The sequence below is a fragment of the Ornithorhynchus anatinus genome, chromosome 2 (assembly GCF_004115215.2).
Source record: "Ornithorhynchus anatinus isolate Pmale09 chromosome 2, mOrnAna1.pri.v4, whole genome shotgun sequence".
NCBI lineage: Eukaryota > Metazoa > Chordata > Mammalia > Monotremata > Ornithorhynchidae > Ornithorhynchus > Ornithorhynchus anatinus.
In genome coordinates, this window is record NC_041729.1 from 62,961,958 (window position 1) to 62,980,791 (window position 18,834).

At 51.9% G+C, this 18,834-nt stretch overlaps 1 protein-coding gene across 1 annotated transcript in view; it reads left to right on the top strand.

The window, feature by feature from the left end:
* Window positions 1-8,727: 8,727 nt before the first annotated feature.
* LOC103169496 (zinc finger protein 260-like) overlaps window positions 8,728-18,834 on the top strand; it is a 32,963-nt gene continuing 22,856 nt past the window's right edge. Inside the window, exons 1-3 of the mRNA XM_029056478.2 lie at window positions 8,728-8,827; window positions 15,402-15,460; window positions 17,358-17,463. The gene's annotated coding sequence lies outside the window, so the exon portion shown is untranslated. The remainder of the gene's footprint in view (window positions 8,828-15,401; window positions 15,461-17,357; window positions 17,464-18,834) is intronic.

An 18,834-nucleotide genomic window follows, 5' to 3' on the forward strand; every position in this document is an offset into this window, starting at 1 on the left:
ATTATTCCCCTCACTACCTCCAGACAAATGCCGACCACTTCTTGCTATCCGCTATAATCGATCGATCATATGGATCGAGGGCTTACTATGTGCAGAGCGCTCTACTAGGTGCTTGGGAGAGTAGATCGCAACGATATAAGAGACACATCCCCTGCCCACAGCAAGCTTACAGTCTAGAGGGGAAGACAGACATTAATAGAAATCATTTACGGATATGTATGTCAGTGCGGGGAGGCTGCGGGTGGAGGTAAATAAAGGGAGCAAGTCAGGGTGACGCAGAAGGGGGTGGGAGAAAAGGAGAGGAGGACTTAGTCCGGGGAGGCCTCTCGGAGGAGATGTGCCTTCAGTAAGGCTTTGGAGGTAAGGGGAGTAATTGTCCATCGGTCACGAAGAGGGACGGCGTCCCCAGGATGTGGGCGAGAGGCCCGCGGCGAGATAGATGAGATGGAGGTACAGTGAGTAGGTTGGCATTAGAGGGGAGAAGTGCGCGGGCTGAGTTGCGGTAGGAAAACAGTGAGGTTCTGAAGGAAGGGCAAGGTGATTGAGTGCTTTAAACTCCATGATAAGGAGTTTCTGTTTGATTCAGAGGTGGATGGGCAACCACTGGAGGTTCCATAGGAGCGGGGAGACATGGACCGAACGTCGCTGTAGAAAAACGAACCGGACAGCGGAGTGAAGCGTGGCCCGCAGTGTCCAGAGACGGGAGGCAGGGAGATCGCCAAGGCTGATACAGTAATCAAAGCGGGATAAGAATAAGGGCTTAGATGAACACGGTAGCAGTTTGGCAACCACGGCCCAGGACGGAGACCTGCCCTAGGATGCTGAGATCTCTCCGACGAGGGAGCGCAGACCGACGTGGACCCCCTACCGCAACCCGGGACAAAGACCTGCCGGAGGACGCCGAGAGCTCTCCGCCGAGCCGCCTCAGCTTAACCAGGTCATCGGCCATCCGAATCGCTGCCTACCGTCCGCCCGTCCGCCTGGAGGGATCAGAGGACATTCAGTTCCTGATCTGCTGCGCCCGACGGGTGGCCATTTTCTTCCATCTTCCCTCTTTCCTGCAGTCAGATCGGGGTGCGGATGACTAATCCCCGGGTGATAAAGGCCTAGGTTCATACATTTTTCCAATTCATAAGCTGTCTGCCTTCACACCTACTCAGCCCCTGCTTTCTTCTACCATCATTCGTTCGTCTATTCATTCAATCGTAGTGAATGAATACAAATACTGAGCGCTTACTGTGTGCAGAACACTGTATCATCACACCAACCCAGGTTGTTCACTCCTATTCTCTGGCCTCTTCCCTCCCAAAGCCCAAGGACGAGTCGACCGTCCCCTCGGCGTTTCCCTAAATGCTGGACTCTTCGCTCCCAAAGACCCAAGGACAATTCAAGCAGCTCCTCTGGGTATCACTGTTATTGCCCTCGTTTACCTCACCGACCCCACCACGACCCTTCAATCCCCTCCCTCCTGTCGGCCCATCCCAGCCCCATCCCCTTCCACCACACTTCCCCTTGTGGGAAGGACGGGAGAGTTGAAGAAGGGGCAGGAGGAGGGAGGGACTGGAGAGGAGCGGCAACGATTTTAGGGAGATCACGCCGGATAGTTTCAATTTCCTCATTAAAGCAGATATCCCGGCCATTAGGACCAAGGGATGGGGGAGGCGGGGGACGGGAGGTTTGAGGAGGGAGTTAAACATCTGGAACAGCTGGCAAGGAACATGGGCATGGGTGTCGAGAAGGATGGAGAAATAATTTCGCCAGGCAGAGGACAGAGTTAAAGCACGCAAGGATGTGGCCGAGGTGGACGTGGTAAGCTTGATATCTGGATCTCCACCTGCAGCGTTCCGAGGTTCACGCACAGGAGTGAAAGATGACGACTGTGGAGGTGATCCAGGGCCGTGGGTTAGTGGTAGGAGGTCGACCGAAGGGATGGGGAGTGGGAGAATTGAGTTCGGCAGAGAGGGTGGTGTTGAGGGTGTTAATTTGATCATCAAGGGAATAATCCTTTTGCAGTTTAGCCATTCATAGGAAATAGCGATTAGGCCCAAAAGGGTAAAGTCTTGCTTTTTTAAATCAGCCCCTCCTCGCAGGCATTTAAAAAAAAAAAAAATATGGTTACACAGCCAACTTCTTTTTTACTGCTTCCAGAGCAATTATAGCAATCCAACATATGCGTAATTCCCTCTAACATCAACAGTTGCATCCCAAAGAAGAGATGCCTCTATTTTCCTCAGTGGGTTAAAGTGTTCTCCTGGAAATAGACTGGCAAACTAAATGAGAAGTTTCAAAACAGAATGCTCCGTTCTTGAGAAACCACGGTTTTGTTGAGGGATTGGGGATTATTGTTTCACACTTCTTGCACTGAACATTCTTCTCTGGTCTCGTTCGTCCATTCATTCATTTCAATCGTATTTATTGAGCACTTACTGTGTGCAGAGCACTGTGCTAAGCGCTTGGGGGAGGAGAGCACAATAGACAGACCTATCCGCTGCCCACAGCGAGCTCACGTCGAGAGGGTGGGAGACACGCGGTAATATAAATCAACAGATTACAGACCTGTGCCCAAGTGCTGCGGGGCTGGGAGGGGGGAAGAACGAAGGGAGCAAGTCAGGGAGATGCAGAAGGGATGGGGAGAAGAGGAACGGAGGGGTTCGGTGTGGGAAGTTCTCCTGGACGAGATGCACCCTCAATAAGGCTTTGAAGAATAACTGTCAGATTTGAGGCGGGAGGACATTCCAGGCCAGAGGAAGGATGCGGGCGAGAGGTCGGCGGCGAGATAGGCGAGATTGAGGAACAGCGAGAAGGTTTGGCAATAGAGGCGCGGACGGGCTGGGTCATAGGAGAGGAGCGAGGTAAGGTAGGAGTGCCTTACAGCCAAGGGTGAGGAATTTTTGTTTGAGACGGGGGCGGACGGGCAACCGCTGGAGTTTTTTGAGGAGCGGGGTGCCGTGCCTTGAACGTCTTTGTAGAAAAATGACCTGGGCAGCAGAGTGAAGTATGGACTGGAGTGAGGAGAGACAGGAGGCGGGGAGGTCGGCAAGGAGGCTGAGGCAGTAATCCAGGCGGGATAGGATGAGTGATGGCCTTAACGCGGTGGCATTCTGGACGGATGATGACGATGGTATTTGTTAAAGCGCTTACTATGTGCAGAACACCGTTCTAAGCTGATCAGGTGATCAGGTTGTCCCACGCGGGGCTCACAGTCTTAATCCCCATTTTACAGATGAGGGAACTGAGGCACAGCGAAGTGACTTGCCCAAAGTCACACAGCTGACAAGCGGCGGAGCCGGGATTAGAACCCGCGACCTCTGACTCCCAAGCCCGGGCTCTTTCCACTGAGCCACGCTGCTTCTTGCTTGGAGAGGAAAGGGGGGGGTTTTAGTGACGTTATGAAGGTGGGGCCGACAGGATTTAGCGAGGGACTGATTATGTGGGTTGAACGACAGAGAGGATAATAATAATAATGCTGGTATTTGTTAAGCGCTTACTATGTGCCGAGCACTGTTCTAAGCGCTGGGGTAGACATAGGGGAATCAGGTTGTCCCACGCGGGGCTCACAGTCTCAATCCCCATTTTACAGATGAGGGAACTGAGGCACAGAGAAGTGAAGTGACTCGCCCACAGTCACACAGCCGACAAGTGGCAGAGCTGGGATTCGAACTCATGAGCCCTGACTCCAAAGCCCGTGCTCTTTCCACTGAGCCACGCTGCTTCTCCGGAGCAAGGATAGGAGAGGAGTCAAGGATAGTGCCAAGATTACGGGCCCGTGAGTCAGGAAGGATGGCGGTGCCGTCTAGAGCGATGGGAAAGGCAAGGGGAGGACAGGGTTGCGGGGGGGAAGATAAGGAGTTCTGTTTTGGACGCGTTAAGCTTGAGGGGGTGGGAGGACATCCAAGTAGAGATGTCTTGAAGGCAAGAGGAAACTGCAGAGAGGGAGATCGGGGCTGGAGATGTAGATTTGGGTATCACCCGCACAGAGGTGGTAGAAGAAAAGGGTCGAGCAAAGTCTCGTTAGGCAAGATAGAGGGAAGGGTAGGAGATCCGCCCTTTCCTCTCCACCCAAACAGCTACCCTGCTGGTACAGGCTCTCATAATATCCCGGCTGGATTACTGTGTCGACCTCTTCCCTGATCTCCCTTCCTCCTGTCTCTCCCCGCTCCAGTCTATTCTTCATTCGCTGCCCGGATCATCTTCCTGCAGAAACGCTCTGGGCGTGTCACTCCCCTCCTCAGAAACCTCCAGTGGTTGCCTATCGACCTTGGCACGAAACAAAAACTCCTCACTCTTGGCTTCAAAGCTCCCCTTCCACCTCACCTCCCTTCTCTCTTTCTACCGCCCACCCCGTACCCTCCGCTCCTCCGCCGCCCACCTCCTCGCCGTCCCCCGTTCTCGCCCATCCCGCCGTCGACCCCCGGCCCGCGTCCTCCCACTGACCTGGAACGTCCTCCCTCCTCACCTCCGCCAAACTCACTCTCCTCCCCTCTTCAAAGCCCTACTGAGAGCTCACCTCCTCCAGGAGGCCTTCCCAGACTGAGCCTCCTCTTTCCCTCTGCTCCTCCCCCCCCCCCCCCGCCCTCTGCTCTTCCCCCTTCCCCTCAGCACTGTGCATATTTGTATATAGTATTTATTACCCTATTAATTTTGTTAATGAGGTCTCTATCTCCTTGATTCTATTGTTATCTTGTTCTGTTCTGTTTTGCTTTGCTGTCTGTCTCCCCCCTTTAGACTGTGAGCCCGTTACTGGGCAGGGATGGTCTCTATCCGTTGCCAAATTGTACATTCCAAGCGCTTACTACAGTGCTCTGCACATAGTAAGCGCTCAATAAATACTATTGAATGAAGGATGGTAGAATTTTTATTTTTTTTTAAGTACAGTTAGATACCGACTTTCTGGCTAAGCCCTGGGGATCCGGCAAGAGATGAGGAAGCCTCCAGCCCCAGCCTACAGCAGAGAGTGCAGTTTAGACCGTTGAAGCCCAGTGGTCTCCTCCAGGACGGCTGGATCGATGGTACTTGTTAAGCACTTACTATGTGCCAAGCACCGTTCTAAGCACTGGTGTAGAGACAAGGTAATGAGGTGGCACCCCGTCCCTGTCCCACGTGGGACTCCCAGTCTTAATCCCCACTTTAGAGATAGAGGGAACCGAGGCTCAGAGAAGTGAGGTCGCTTGCCCAAGGCCACCCAGCAGACAGATGGCGGAGCCGGGATTAGAACCCGGGGCCTCTAACTCGACCGTGGACCGAGGCGACTGTCTCTCGCTTACATCTGAAGTGGCCCCCAGCTGCCCGGGGCCAGCAGATGAACCGGCGTTGGGGCGATTCCCGCACTTCGGAGCGTTGTGATCAACCGGGTCTTCCCCCTCGAGACCGTAAGCTCGTGGTGGGCAGGGAAGGCGTCTGCTATATTGTTCTGTCGTACTCTACGGATCCAGCACGGCGCTCTGCACACAGTAAGCGCCCAACAGATACAACTGATTGACTAACTGAAGAATAATAATGGTATTTGTTAAGCGCTTACTAGGCGCCAAGCGCTGGGGTAGATACAGGGTAGTCCGGGTGTCCCACGTGGGTCTTAATTCCCCACTTTGCAGATAACCGAGTCCCAGAGAAGTGAAGTGACTTGTCCGAAGTCGCGGAGCCGGGATTAGAACCCACGACCTCTGACTCCCAAGCCCGGGCTCCTGCCGCTAAGCCACGCGGCTTCTCGAAACTAATAGTAGATTCAAGGTGGCGAGCAGACCCAGAACTCCGCAGGCCTGTTGACCCGTGCCGGGCGGTGGGGGAGAAGGTGACTTGCGGGGTCTGAAAAAGACCCGCTCCCATGCCTTTCCCGTTCCAAGGCTGGCGATGGGCTGAAGAACACGCGGTCCGGTAAATAATCAGTACGTGTGGCATTTATTAAATGCTCGCCCTGGGCCAAGCACGCCGGGCTAAGTACAAGATAATCAGGTTGGACACAGTCCCTTCCTCACATGGGGCTCACAGTTTAAGCGCGGGTGGGGACGGCGATGGGTATTTAATCCTCATTTCACGGACGGGTAAACGGGCACAGAGAAGTTAAGTGACTCTCCCAAGGTCACACAGCAGGCAAGTGGCAGAGCTGGGATGAGAACCCAGGTCTCCCGATTTCCGGGCTCTTTTCACTAAGCCATCCTGCTCGGACCGAATTAGGAGATGGCGAGTTCCAGGCCCTTTGCGCTTTTTCTCTTGGCAATTTCCAGGATATGGGGCTGCCCCAGGGTCGGACCCTGGCCTGCTCTGGGGAAGCGGGGTGGGATGGGGGGTCGGGGGGGAAGGGAGAGAGAGAGAGAGAGAGAGGGAGAGAGAGAGAGAGGGAGAGGAAAGGGGGGGAGAGAGATGGGGGAGAAAAAGAAGGGAAGAGAGAGGGAGGGAAAGGAGAGAGGGAGAGAAAGAGGGAGATGGGGGGAGAGGAAGACGGGGGAAGAGGAAGAGAGGGTAAGGGGTGAAGGAGAGAGGGGGGAAGGAGGGGGGAAAGAGGGAGAGGAGGAGGAGGAGGAAGTAGAGAGGAGGAGGGAGAGAGAGGGAGAAAGAGGGTGAGATAGAGGGAGGGAGAGGAGAGAGGGAAAGAGGGAGATGGGGGGAGGGGGAGGGGAAAAGAAGAGGGAGAAATTATTATTATGTTGGTATTTGTTAAGCGCTTACTATGTGCAGAGCACTGTTCTAAGCGCTGGGGCAGATACAGGGTCATCAGGTTGTCCCAGGTGAGGCTCCCAGTTAATCCCCATTTCACAGATGAGGTCACTGAGGCCCAAAGAAGTGAAGTGACTTGCCCAAGGTCAGATAGCTGGCAAGTGGCAGAGCGGGGATTCGAACCCATGCCCTCGGACTCCCAAGCCCGGGTACTTGCCACTGAGCCATGGAGAGAGGGAGGAAGGGAGAGGAGAAAGGGAGAGAGGGGGAGAGAGAGGGCAATGGAGGGAAGGAGAGAGGGAGGGAGGGGGGGAGAGAAGGGGGCAGGAAGAAGGAGGGGGAGGGAGAGAGAGGGAGAAGGGGGGGAGAAAGAGAGGGAGGGGTGGGGGGGGAGGGGAAGGGGGGAGGGGAAGGGAGGGAGAGAGGAAGGGGGGAGACGGGGGGGGGAGGAAAAGAAGGAGGAGGGGAAGAAAGGGAGAGAGAGGGGAGGAAAAGAAGGGGGGGAGAGAGAAGAGAGAGGGAAGAGGGGAGAGAGAGAGAGAGAGGAGAGAGAAAAGGGAGAGAGAGGAGAGGGGGGAGAGAGAGCGGGGAGAGAGAGAGGGAGAGGGAAGAGAGAGAGGAGAGAACAGATAGAGGGGAGAGAGAGAGGGGGGAGAGGGGAGAGGGGGGGAAAAGGGAGAGAGAGAGAGGCGAGAGAGAGGAGGGGGGGGAGAGAGAGAGGGGAGAGAGATGAAAGGAGAGGGAGAGGGGGGAGAGAGGAAAGAGAGGAGAGAAGAGATAGAGGGAAGAGAGAGAGGGGAGAGAGGGGAGGGGGGAGGGGAGAGAGATGGGGGGAGAGGGAGAGGGGGGAGAGAGAGAGGAAAGAGAGGAGAGAAGAGATAGAGGGAAGGGAGAGAGGGGAGAGAGGGGGGAGAGAGAGGGGGGAGAGAGAAAGGAGAGAGAGTAGGAAGGGGGGGCAGAGAGGGGAGAGAGAGAGAGGGGAGGGGGGAGAGAGGGGGAGAGAGAGAGAGAAGGGAGAGAGGGAAAGGAGAGAGAGTGGGGGGGATAGAGAGGGGAGAGGAGAGAGAGAGAGGGGGGAGAGAGAGGAGAGAAAAGGAGAGAGGGAGAGGGAGAGAAGGGAGAGAGGGAAAGGAGAGAGGGGAGAGAGAGGGGGAAGAGGGAGAGGAGAGGAGAGAGGGGACGGGGGGGGGACACAGGAGGGAGGAAGAAGGAGAGATGGGGGAGGGAGTGGGGGGAGGGAGAGAGAGGAGAGAGAGGGAGGGGGAGGGGTGGGAGAGAGAGAGAGACAGAAGACGCCCTTCTCATTCTCGCCGAGCTCGGGCCGTTATCGCGAGAGTTTGCCGTCCCCCCGTTCCCCCTCCCCCGCCCTCGGCGCGCATTGGCGTCACGCACTGCCGCAGCGCGGCCTCATTGGTCCGGAAAGGGAGAGGGGGCGGGGCCGGGCGGGCCCACCGGGGGCCGGGGACTGACCTTCTTCTGTCCACAGGGGTGGGGGCCTTGGCCCCCCCCTTTCCCTTTCCGCCATTACCTCCCCTCGCGGACATGTCGCCCTGTGTCCGACAGGTGGACGCCCGCTGGCCCGCAGCCCCGCGCCTCGGTTTCTCACCTCCCTCGGTGAGAGACCGCTTTGATCACGAGTCGACCCCCCTCCCCCGTCCTTTCCCCCTGGGTCCGTCCCCCCCCCCCCGGATGGTAGCGTCCGAGGGGGGGGGGCGTCCCGGCGCGCGCGAGGCGAACGTGCTCCCCGCCGCCGCGCCTCCCCATTGGCCGGCGGGCCGGCGCGGTGACGTCACAAAGGGAGGAAGAGGGAGGCGAGGAGCCGGCGGTCTCCTTCGACGGCTCGGCCCCCGCCGAGGGCGCTGCTTCCCCCGGCGCCTCAGCCGCCCCGGCCGCCGCTCGCCTTTCTGTCCTCGGCCCGGCGGGAGGACGGGGCCGGGCGGCCGTCCGCGCGGGGAGCGGGGCGGGGGGGGGAGGGGGCTGACGCCGGCGGCGGCGGCGGCGGCGGCGACCACCGAGACGGCGGGGCCTCCGGAGGCCTAGAGCGGCGCCGGAAGTGGCGGCGGGGGCCGGGGCTGGCCATTGTGGGCCCGCCGTGGCCGCGTGCCGGCCGTCCTGGCGCGGAGGAAGGCGGGGCCCGCGGGGGCCGGGCTCTGCCCGGGGGGCACCCCCTGGACCGGTGAGTCGGGGGGGGGGGGGCTTCACCCTCCTCACCCTCATCATCCTCCTCACCCTCATCATCCTCCCCCCCCCCCCGGGCGCTGACCAGAGCCCACCTCCTCCGGGAGGCCCGCCCGCACTGACACCTCCCCTCAGCGCCAGCGCGCCCCCCCCCCCCCCCAGCACCGGGGGGGGGGGGGAGTATCAATATTAGATACTAATATTCGACGGTTATTCCTCGCCCTCTTTTCCCGAGGATGTGAGCACTGGATATTAGTATTAATATTAGAGTATTAGGAGGTGAGCACTGGATATTAATAGTCGACTATTATCCCTCGCTCGATTTTACTGAGGATGTGAGCACTGGATACTAGTATTAATATTAGAGTATTTACCGAGGAGGTGAGCACTGGATATTAGTAGTCGACTATTATTCCTCACTCTGTTTTACTGAGGATGTGAGCACTGTCTGCTAGTATTAATATTAGAGTATTGGTCATCGCTCAATTTTACTGAGGATGTGAGCACTGGATATTAGTAGTCGACTATTATTCCTCGCTCGATTTTACTGAGGATGTGAGCACTGGATATTAGTATTAATATTAGAGTATTAGGAGGTGAGCACTGGATATTAGTAGTCGACTATTAGTCCTCGCTCTGTTTTACTGAGGATGTGAGCACTGTATGCTAGTATTAATATTAGAGTATTAGGAGGTGAGCACTGGATATTAGTAGTCGACTATTAGTCCTCGCTCGATTTTACTGAGGATGTGAGCACTGTATGCTAGTATTAATATTAGAGTATTAGGAGGTGAGCACTGGATATTAGTAGTCGACTATTATTCCTCGCTAGATTTTACTGAGGATGTGAACACTGTATACTAGTATTAATATTAGAATATTTACTGAGGAGGTGAGCACTGGATATTAGTAGTTGACTATTATTCCTCGCTCTTTTACTGAGGATGTGAGCACTGTATACTAGTATTAATATTAGAGTACTGGTCATTGCTCTATTTTACTGAGGATGTGAGCACTGGATATTAGTATTAATATTAGAGTATTTGTTACTCTTTTTTCTGAGAATGTGAACACTGGATATTAGTATTAATATTAGAGTATTGGTTACTCTTTTTTTTCTGAGAATGTGAGCACTGGATATTAGTATTAATATTAGAGTATTGGTTACTCTTTTTTTACTGAGAATGTGAGCACTGGATATTAGTATTAATATTAGAGTATTGGTTACTCTTTACTGAGAATGTGAGCACTGGATATTAGTATTAATATTAGAGTATTGGTTACTCTTTTTTTACTGAGAATGTGAGCACTGGATATTAGTATTAATATTAGAGTATTGGTTACTCTTTTTTTACTGAGAATGTGAGCACTGGATATTAGTATTAATATTAGAGTATTGGTTATTCTTTTTTTTACTGAGGATGTGAGCACTGGATATTAGTATTAATATTAGAGTATTGGTTACTTTTTTTTACTGAGGATGTGAGCACTGGATATTAGTATTAATATGAGAGTATTGGTTACTCTTTTTTTTAACTGAGGATGTGAGCACTGGATATTAGTATTTGAGTATTATTCCTCACTCTATTTTACTGAGGATGCGAGCAGTGTATGCTAGTATTAATATTAGAGTATTATTTGTTGCTCTATTTTACTGAGGATGTGAGCACTGGGTATTAGTATTAATATTCGAGTATTGGTCATTGCTCTATTTTACTGAGGATGTGAACACTGGATATTCATACTCGAGTATTATTCCTCACTCTATTTTACTGAGGATGTGAGCAGTGTATGCTAGCATTCATATTAGAGTATTATTTGTTGCTCTATTTTACGGAGGATGTGAGCACTGGATATTAGTAGTCGACTATTATTCCTCGCTCTATTTTACTGAGGATGTGAGCAGTGTATGCTAGCATTGATATTAGAGTATTATTTACTCTATTTTATTGAGGATGTCAGCACCGGATATTCATATTCGAGTAGTATTCCTCACTCCATTTTACTGAGGATGTGAGCACTGTATAGTATTAATATTACAGTGTTACTCTAATTTACTGAGGATGTGAGCACTGAATATTAGTATTCGAGTATTGTTCCTCACTCTATTTTACTGAGGATGTGAGCACTGCATACTAGCATTAATATTAGAGTATTATTCATTGCTCTACTTTACTGAGGATGTGAGCAGTGTATGCTAGTATTAATATTAGAGCATTATTTGTTACTCTATTTTATTGAGGATGTGCGCACTGGATATTAGTATTCGAGTATTGTTCATCGCTCTATTTTACTGAGGAGGTGAGCACTGGATGTTAGTATTAAGAGTATTATTCATTGCTCCATTTTACTGAGGATGTGAGCACTGTATGCTAGTATTAATATTAGAGTATTACTCTTTTCTGAGAAGGTGAGTGCTGTATGCTAGTATTCATATTAGAGTATTTGTTACTCTTTTGCTGAGGATGAGTGCTGTATGCTAGTATTAATATTAGAGTGTTACTCTGTGTTGCTGAGGATGTGAGCACCAGATATTAGTATTAGAGTATTATTCATTCCTCTATTTTACTGTATATCAGTATTAGAGTATTATCACTATTTTACTGAGGATGAGTAGTGTGTATTAGTATTAATACTAGAGTATTGTTCATTGCTCTATTTTACTGAGGATGTGAGCAATGTACAGGGTTATTATCTATTTTACTGAGGATCTCAGCAGTGTATATTAGTATTCAAGTATTATAGCTCTATTTTACTGAGGATGTGAGCAGTGTGTATTAGTATTGATACTAGAGTACTGTTCATTGCTCTATTTTACTGAGGATGTGAGCAATGTACAGGGTTATCTATTTTACTTAGGAGCTCAGCAGTGTATATTAATATTCGAGTATTGTTCATTACTCTGTTTTACTGAGGCTGTGAGCACTGTATATTAGTATTAACAGAGTATTGTTCATTGCTCTATTTTACCGAGGATGTGAGCATTGTATACTAGTATTAATATTAGAGTTTGTCACTATTTTACTGAGGAGGTGAGCACTGTATATTAGTATTAATATTAGAGTGTTATTCATTATTCTATTTTATTGAGGAGGTGAGCAATGTACAGTGTTATTAGTATTAGAGTATTATTCCTCACTCTATTTTACTGAGGATGTGAGCGGTGTATCTTAGAGCAATGAATAATACGTGAATATTTTACTGAGGATCTGAGCACTGTATATTAGTATTTGAGTATTATTCATTGCTCTATTTTGAGGATCTGAGCAATGTATATTAGTATTCAAGTATTATTGCTCTCTTTTATTGAGGATGTGAGCAATGTATATTAGCATTTGAGTATTATTCATTGCTCTATTTTACTGAGGATCTCAGCAATTCATTCATTCAATAGTATTTATTGAGCGCTTACTAGGTGCAGAGCACTGTACTAAGCGCTTGGAATGGACAAATCGGTAACAGTGTATAGTGTGATTAGAGTATTATTCATTGCTCCATTTTGTTGAGGATGTGAGCAATGTGTATTAGTATTAATATTAGTATTATTCATTATTCTGTTTTACTGAGGATGTGAGCAATGTACAGTGTTACTAGTATTTGAGTATTATTTCTCACTGTTTTACTTAGGATGTGAGCAATGTACACTAGTGTTAATATTAGAGTATTATTCGTTTTTCTCTTTTACTGAGAATGTGAGCAATGTATAGTATTATTAGTATTATTTGTTGCTCTATTTTACTGAGGATCTCAGCAGTGTATATTAGTATTCGAGTAGTATTCGTCACTCTATTATACTGAGGATCTGAGCAATGTATAGTGTTATTAGTATTAGAGTATTGTTCATTGCTCTGTTTTACTGAGGATCCGAGCATTGTATATTAGTATTCGAGTATTATTCCTTATTCTATTTTACTCAGGATCTGAGCAATGTATAGCATTATTAGTGTTAGAGTATCATTCGTTGCTCTATTTTGCTGAGGATCTGAGCAATGTATATTAATATTAGAGTATTATTCATTGCTCTATTTTGCTGATGATGTGAGCAATGTATAGCATTATTAGTGTTAGAGTATTAGTCTTTACTCTATTTTACTGAGGATGTGAGTGATGTATATTATTATTAGTATCAGAGTATTGTTCATTACTCTGTTTTACTGAGGATCTGAGCATTGTATATTATTATTAGTATTAGAATATTATTAGTATTAGAGCATTATTCATTACTCTCTTTTACTGATGATGTGAGCAATGTATATTATTAGTATTAGAGCATTATTTGTATTTGATTATTACTCATTACTCTATAACTGATGACGGGAGTAGTGTATAGTATTACTCTAAAAGTATTATTTGTATTAGAGTATTTTTCATTACTCCAGTTTACTGACGATGTGAGCGATGTTTATCACGATTTGTATTAGAGTATTATTCAATCCTCGATTTTGCTGATGTGTTTAGATCTAGGACTCTGTTGATCTCTTTGGAGGGTCCTGATGCCCGACGACTTGCGTCGTTTTGCTGCCTGTCTCCCCCGTTTTAGACTGTGAGCCCGTTGTGGGGCAGGATTGTCTCTCTCCGTTGTCCAGTTGGACATTCCAGGCGCTTAGTCCAGTGCTCTGCACGCAGTAAGCGCCCAATAAATACCATCGAATGACCGAATGGCCGTGAGCCCGTTGTGGGGCCGGGATTGTCCCTGTGGCCCAACTGGACGTTCCCAGCGCTTAGTCCAGTGCTCTGCACTCAGTAAGCGCTCAATAAATACGACTGAATGAATGTGAGGCCATTGTGGGGCAGGGATGGTTTCTCTCTGTTGCCTAATTGTACATTCCGAGCGCTTAGTCCAGGGCTCTGCACATAATAATCGCTTAATAAATACGATGGAATGAATGCCGGGAGCCCGTTTTGGGGTAGGGATTGTCTCTGTGGCCGAATTGTACATTCCGAGCGTTTCGTCCAGGGCTCTGCACCCAGTAAACGCTCAGTAAAAATACGAGTGGATGACTGTGGGCCTGTTTGGGGGGCAGGGATCGTCTCTCTCTCTCTCTCTCTCTCTCTTGCCTAATGGTACATTCCAAGCTCTGGGTGCAGTGCTCTGCGCACAGTGAGCGCTCCATAAATAGGAATGAATGAATGCGGGGGAGGGGCCCGGCCGGGCGGGACCTGCCCCACAGGCCTCCGGCCTTGCCCTCCCTGCCCACCCTCGCCCCCCCGGCTCGGCTGCGGCCCCGGGGGAAAGCCCCCGAACCCCCAAACTGCGGGCAGCCCGCTCCTTTGCATCTTCCCCCATCTCCCTCCTCCACTGCCCCATCCCCAACCCTTCCTATTCCCTCCCCCCCCCCGCCTTTCATTCATCCACTCATTCAGTCGCGTTTCTGGAGCGCCCAGTGCGTGCAGAGCACTGGGACTGAGCGCTCGGAATGTGCAGTTCGACCACAGAGACAATCCCTGCCCCACGACGGCCTCACAGTCATTCAGTCGTATTTATTGAGCGCTTTACTGCGGGCAGAGCGCTGGACTAAACGCCCGGAATGGGCAACGGATAGAGACGGTCCCTACCCCACGACGATCCCTACCCCACGACGGGCTCGCAGTCTCGAAGGGGGAGGAGACGGACAACAAAACAAAACAGGCTTTCGGGACTTATACGTATTTATTTTTAACTGCGGGGGAGGGGGTTCGGATTTAGGTGGCTGGCTTTTGTCCGTCTGTTTCGTTTTTGGACCGAGCGCACCCCGTTTCTGCCGCCTGAGCGCTTACCAGCAACTCCGACCCTCTTTTCTGAGCCGCCTTACCCTTTCCCCTTTCTCTCCGGCCTTTAGTCCCCTCCCCCTCCCCAGTCCTGCTTCCTTTCTTCAGGGAGAGCTGTGGAGTAAAATGGGGTTAGGGAGGAGCAACAGTGAGTCTGCAAGAAGCAGGAGAAACGTGCCTCGCTTTCTTTCCTTATTGTGTGCGACGGTGCCGGTGGGTCCCGAGTTTTACACCGCGGTGTTTAATTCCAGACCCCCTCGCGGTGGGCGGAAAGAGGCCGTCTCCATCCGTTCCCCACTTTCCCGTCATCTCCGATCGTGGTTCTTTCTTCCCTTTAAGTGGTCGTGACTCCCGGCCTTCCTCCTCCCTCTCTAACTTAGGTGCTCCTTTCTCCCACCTTTTTTTTTTTTTTTTGGTAGCAATGCCTGGTGCAACACGGGTGCCTTGAGATAGAATAACTATTAAACTTTATTCCCTTCTGGCTTAGTTTAATAGTTCATCCTCCCCAATTGGATTCAATTAAAATGCGTAGAAATGTCTGCTGAACGGACGGATCGGCACCATTTTCGATCGGAGCCCCCACCCCCACCCCTCCCCGTTGGCCAGTCTGTCTTTCCCACCCTCTGTGCCTGGTTTTTCTCTCGTCTTTGCGCCGCTCCCCCCAGAGAGATCCGCTTCCTAACTTTTGGCTTCTCTCCGTATTTCAGGACTTCTTCAGAAATGCCAAAGTCGTATATTTTTGTTTTAGATCAGTTTCCCATTCTGCATTCGCCTCTCTTGCGCAAAGAATGGCTGACATTTTCATTTTCTCTTTATTGTATCAGATTATGGGAGCAAGTCTGAGAACAAGGAATCCACTCCAGAAGACGACGTTGGGGAAGAGGTAGAATCACACTGGGTCGTCTGGGATCCTGAGTTGGGAGAAACCCAAGAAAATGGGGTGTCTTCCCCCCTGTGGTGTATATTAAGCATTGAGTGTCCAGCGCTGTGTTGTGATCAGACACGGTCCCTGACCCACATTAGGCTCCCATTGTACAGATAAGGGAACTGAGGGTGGAGAGAAGTTAAGTGACTTGCCCAAGGTCACGCTACAGGCAGATGGCCCAGTGGGGATTAGAACATAGGTCTCCTGACACCCCCCCCCCCCCCCCAGTCATTCAATGGCCTATAATGAGCATTTATCACGGGCCAGACAATTTTATGGTATTTGCTAAGCACTTACTATGTGCCAGGCACTGTCCTAAGCACCGGGGTAGATACAGGCGAATTAGGTGGGACCCGGTCCGTGTCCCACCTAGGCCTCACAGTCTTGATCGCCCTTTTACAGATGAGGTAGGTGAGGCACAGAGACCCGAAGTGAGTTGCCCAAGGTCACCCAGCAGACGAGTGGCGGAACCAGGATCAGAACCCAGGGCCTCTGACTCCCGGGCCGATGCTCTTTCCATTAGGCCACTCTGCTTCTCGGGGAGAGTGCAATAACGATGTCCCCTGCCCTTAATGAGGTTGCTCTCAGCACCTTACTCCTTCCACATAGTGTTTCTCTGGGACGGTGGATTAAAATCATCAGAGACCCATCGCGTGGGAGAGCTGAGCCACTCATCTTCCCAGATGTGGAAGTTCTCTCTCTGATCTCTGGGGTCTTCGGCCCGGAGAGGGTCCTCTGGGACGTAGCTTCTGTGTTCACGGGACCCTTTTGGGACCGTTAGTCTAGCCCCCGGTACCTCTAAGAGATGATGTGGCTCCGCCAGGAGAGTAATCTGTTCCCTTAACACTCGGGAACGCCGGCGGGAATGCCTGAACTCGGTGGCGTGCGTATCCCCCCCCCCCCCCCCCCGACACCCCTTTCAGCAGGCCGATGATTCCATCGGGCCGGGAGGAGAGGGGAGAGGCAGGAAGATCAGAGATTTGAATGGCCAGAACCGAGGGGACCATAAGTCTCTAACGGTAGGGCACGGAGGCGGTTGAATGGTGAAGTTCTCCTCTGGAGGAAAACTGGCGATCAGTGGTCAGAATGGCACCTGGCACCAGTCAGCCGTCGCTGGTGGATAAGGATTTGCTGCACTGACACCCCGGTGTTTACTTCTGGGAGACGTGGAGCCACCATCTTGCCATCCCCCCCGTGGGCAGGGAAAGCGTCTACCAGCTCTGTAATCTGTGCGAGTGCTTAGGACGGTGTTCGGCCCCCAGTAAGTGCTCAGTATATAAGATTGATTCATCTTTTACCCGGCTCCAATTGGTAAACTGGTTCCCCTCTAGTAAGGAATCCCAGGAGAGCACAAGCTCCGGGTGGAACAGGGAGGAGAAACAGTTCTACCAGAGCCGCCCTCCCCGCCCGCGCCTTCCTCCGGCCTCCCCGGACCGGGGCTGAGGCCTGGCTGTTGGCAGTAGGGCGGGGTGGAGGATGAATAAAGTCTGGCCGGGAGTGGATCCGAATCTCCGTCCCCGGAGGGGAACCCGGTCACCGCCACCCCTCATGCAGGGCCTTGGCGAGTTCGTCCCCTGGGGTCTCAGCGGGAATCCCCTGCCCCCGGAATGGACTTGGATCTCCACCCCGTCGGAGGCCCTCTGGGATATATGTCGTTGGGAAATCTCTGCTCAGGAAGAGACCTGTTAGTCCTAGGTGTCTCCCTTTACCACCCTTACACTATCCTGCTGCCGCCTGCTGGTCTGTGTTAGAGAGTCGTGGGGCGTCATCTCTTCTGATGTCTTGAATTAATCTCCGGAGGACCTCTCTCGTTATCCCAACCCCTCTTTTGCTGTGATGTTTCACTGTCCCCCAGGTCCTGGCCTGTGCACTTGGACAGGAAGTGCTTGGGGAGGATGCAGGATCCCTGGAAACGACAGAAGAAACCCTTGGCACTTCTCACGTCAGCTCTTCGCTACAAGGTACGGAGCTTAGTTCCCTCTGGTCCGGGTGCCCCCGCGGGCCGAGGGCGACCCATCCGGCGCTCCCCGCCCCCCCCCCCCCATCGATCCCCACCGCCGTCGCTAATCTCGCCTCGTCTTAAACGGTCGAGTCGTCTCCGACCCCTGGCGACACCGTGGGCGCGTCGCTCCCGGGGCGCCCCCGCTTCCATCTGCAGTCGTTCCGGTGGCGTATCCCCAGGGTTTCCTTGGTTAAAAATCCGGAGGAGATCTGCCGTCGCCTCCTCCGGCGCGGTCAGCTCGAGTCTCCGCCCTCGACTCTCTCCCGTGCCGCCGCTGTCCGTTACGGGGGAGTTTTGACTCGTAGCAGATCGCTAGCCACTGCCCAAGCTAGGAATGGAACGGACAGGCCTCGGCTCGACTCTCCCTCCCGTAGTCGAGACCGGTAGAGTGCTGGAAACCCTGCGAGGGACGCCATCGCTCACCACTCGACAGTGAGTTCATAGGATTTTGTGAGTGCTTAGTTGGTGCAGAGCACCGTGCTGAGTGCGTAGGCACTTTAAAAATTAGTGGGCCTGGTTCCTGTCCTCAAGGAGCTTGTAGTCTAGCAAAATGAATTGTTAGCTAGGAGCAAGAAGACAGAGGTTACTTCGGTAACAAGATCTGCTCTAGGAAGTTGAGTCGAGGGCACAGCCCCACTTCCGAAATTCCCAATACCTTAGATCCGGAAATGTGACAGGCCCGACCTGGTGACACAGTCTCAGGTCTCTAAGTGCCGCTCTCTTGGATTCTGTGCCGTCTGTCACGTCCTGCCTCGACTACCGCAGCGGGCTCCTCATTCCAATCCACATTCCCCTCTGCTGCCTGAATCATTTTTCTAAAAAGCCGTTTTGTACGTGTCTCTCCCCGCTCTTCGGAAGCCTCCGGCGCTTTCCCGTCTGTTTCCGCGTCAGACGGAAACACCTCGAGGCACTCGATCAGCTCCCCCACCTAACCTCGCTCTTCTCCCGTTACAGCCCAGCCCGCTTCACGCTTGGTTCCTCTCACCCCAGCCCCGCGTACTGTGCCTCCGTCTCGTCCGTCGCCCCTTTGCTCGCGTTCTTCGTCCCGAAGGGGTGGAGACCAGGAGGGCGATCACTTCCCTCATCTTCAGAGCCCTACTAAAATCACATCTCCCTCCAGGAAGCTCGCCCTGACTAACCTCTCGTCTCCCCACCCTATTCGCCCACCCTTCTGCTTTGCTTAGCCACCTGGGTCTGTACCCCCCGAGCACCCGGATGCCCCGTGTCCACAATACTTAGGGGACTGTTCTTACACTCCGCTGCTTCCCCTATCTGTAATTGAGAAGCAGGGTGGCTTCGTGGCAAGAGCACGGGCTTGGGAGTCGGAGGA